We start from the raw sequence: 2,500 nt of genomic DNA, 5'->3' as shown, positions 1-2,500 counted from the left end.
CGCCGCGCCGCGGGCCCACCCCCGTCCGGCTCTTCTTCCTCCCCCTCGCCCTGCCCGCTCGTGCCCCGCCTCCCGCCGTAGCCCCACGCCCTCCGTGGCGAGGGGCCTGGGCCGCGGGTGCGGGGAGGGCCCGAGGGTGGTGTGTGTCGTGTCGGACGCGAGAGGGGCCCGCCCGGTGTCGTCGGGGGCGTCGGGGGTGGCTTCGGGCGGTGGCGGCGGTCGGCGGCGCCCGGCGGGTACCGTCGCGGGCGGGGCAGCGCCGAGGTCTGCCTGCCGCGGGCGGCGGGCCGCGTGAGTCGCGTCCGGCGTCGTGGCGGCGGCGGCCGTGCGGGCCGCACCGCACCTCGCCTCTTTCCACCGAGCCCCCCCCAATCCAGGTACCTAGCGCGTCCCGGCGCGGAGGTTTAAAGACCCCTGGGGGTCTCGCCCGTCCGCCTCGGGTCGGGGCGGTCGGGCCCGCGGGGAGCGAGTCGGGGAGCCACGGCCCTCCTTCTCCTCCCCCAGGCTCCGCCTCCGCGGGCCGGGGCGCCGTGCGGCGCCGCGGTCGCGGCGGCCGCCGGGAGGGGGCATCCCCGGCGGCCGTCGTGCCGCGCGCGCGTCCGCGTGCGCCCCGCGTCCTCGCCGGAGGCGGGAACCCCCGGGCGCCTGTGGGGTGTCTGAGCCCGTCCCCGCGGGGCCGGTGCCGGACGCCCCGTCGTCCAACCTTCCGACCTCACGGTGTCCGGTCTCGTTGTCTCTCGCTGGCCGGCCGGAGGCACCCTCCGGGGTTGTGCCGTGCCAGGGGCGGGCTCCCCCTGCGTGGGGAGCCCCGCCGTTCGAACTCGTACGACTCTTAGCGGTGGATCACTCGGCTCGTGCGTCGATGAAGAACGCAGCTAGCTGCGAGAATTAATGTGAATTGCAGGACACATTGATCATCGACACTTCGAACGCACTTGCGGCCCCGGGTTCCTCCCGGGGCTACGCCTGTCTGAGCGTCGCTTGACGATCAATCGCCCCCGGGGCGTCGCCTCCCCGGGGAGCGTGGCTGGGGGTTCCCTCGCAGGGCCCCGTCCCGGGCCCTCCGTCCCCCTAAGTGCAGACACGGCGCCTCCGCCCGCGCCGAGACCTCCCCCCCAACGCCGGCGCCCGCTCGTCGGTGGCCTGTGAGAGGTGGGAGGTGGTCGGCGCCGGGGCCCGGGGGCGCTGCCCGCGAGGAGATGGAGAGGTGGGTGAGCTCGAGCCGAGGTCCGCGGCCGCCACGGACCCTTCGGGAGCTCCCTCGCGCCGCACGCGGCCACGGGGTGGCCGGGGCGTGGGCGGGCGCGGTCCCGTGACGCGCGGTCGGTCGGACCCGTCCACCCGCCCACCCCCCGTGGTCCGGCGGGTTCGCGTCCGTCCGGGCCGCCGTCGCTCGCCGCCCGCCCGCCCGCGTTGGCGGCCCGTCCCGGTGCGTCCGGCCGGCCGGCCCCTCGTCGGCCTGCCGCGCGCGCCCGGGTCCCGGACCGCTCACCGCTCCCCGGCTCGCCCCGCCGGGGCGGCTCGCGCCGAGGCCGAGTCGCGCGCGGGGACGCGCCCCGGGGACGCGTGCCCCGGCGGTGACCCGCGGGACGCCGCGGCGTCCTCCGCCGCTGCGCGCCCTCCCCCGGGTCGCGTCCGCGCCGCGCCGCGCGCCCCGAGCCCTCGGGGGGCGGGGGCGGCGCCGCCTCCGTCGCCCGGCGGGCCGCCGTGGCCCGCGCGCGGGACGGGTGGGAGGCGGCCGTGCGCGGCCTTCCGCGCCCGACGCTGCTCCTCCTCCGGCTCCGCGCGCGTGGCCGCGCCGTGTGCCCCTCGGCGCCCGGCGGCGTCCGCCTCCGTCCCCCTCCTCCCCGGCGGGGCCCCGCCCGTGCCGCTGGCCCGTGCCCCCGTGCGCCCGCCCGCGTCTCTCCCCTCCTCCTCCCTCGAGTCGGGCGAAGGCGGTGCGGGCGCCGTCCGTGGCCTCGGGTGCCGGGGTCCTCCGAGGCCCGTGTCTCTCTCGTCCCCCTCTGCCGCCTCGCGGGCTTCCGCCTCCTCTGCGCGCGCGAGGGCGCGCGTGTGGGTGTGGGAGGGCTCGGGATCGCGGTCGGTCGGTCGTTCGGACGGGCGGCTTCGTCCCGCCCGCCCCCGCCCGCACGCCCGCACGCCCGCCCGCCCTCCTTCCCCGCCTCGCTCGCCCTCCGCCGCCCTCCGAGACGCGACCTCAGATCAGACGTGGCGACCCGCTGAATTTAAGCATATTAGTCAGCGGAGGAAAAGAAACTAACCAGGATTCCCTCAGTAACGGCGAGTGAACAGGGAAGAGCCCAGCGCCGAATCCCCGCCCGTCGTGGGGCGCGGGAAATGTGGCGTACGGAAGGCCCACTCCCCGGCGCCGCTCGTGGGGGGCCCAAGTCCTTCTGATCGAGGCCCAGCCCGTGGACGGTGTGAGGCCGGTAGCGGCCCCCGGCGCGCCGGGCCCGGGTCTTCCCGGAGTCGGGTTGCTTGGGAATGCAGCCCAAAGCGG

General features: G+C 78.3%; 1 non-coding gene across 1 annotated transcript; it reads left to right on the top strand.

The window, feature by feature from the left end:
- The first annotated feature begins 827 nt into the window (after positions 1-827).
- LOC131402423 (5.8S ribosomal RNA) lies at positions 828-980 on the top strand. Its single transcript, XR_009218656.1, has one exon. It is a non-coding gene; the product is annotated as a 5.8S ribosomal RNA (ribosomal RNA).
- The last annotated feature ends 1,520 nt before the right edge of the window (positions 981-2,500 follow it).

This window comes from Diceros bicornis, unplaced genomic scaffold, assembly GCF_020826845.1.
Source record: "Diceros bicornis minor isolate mBicDic1 unplaced genomic scaffold, mDicBic1.mat.cur scaffold_1013_ctg1, whole genome shotgun sequence".
Classification (NCBI taxonomy): Eukaryota; Metazoa; Chordata; class Mammalia; order Perissodactyla; family Rhinocerotidae; genus Diceros; species Diceros bicornis.
Note: the sequence above shows the minus strand (reverse complement) of the source record. Positions and strands in the feature narration are given on the sequence as shown.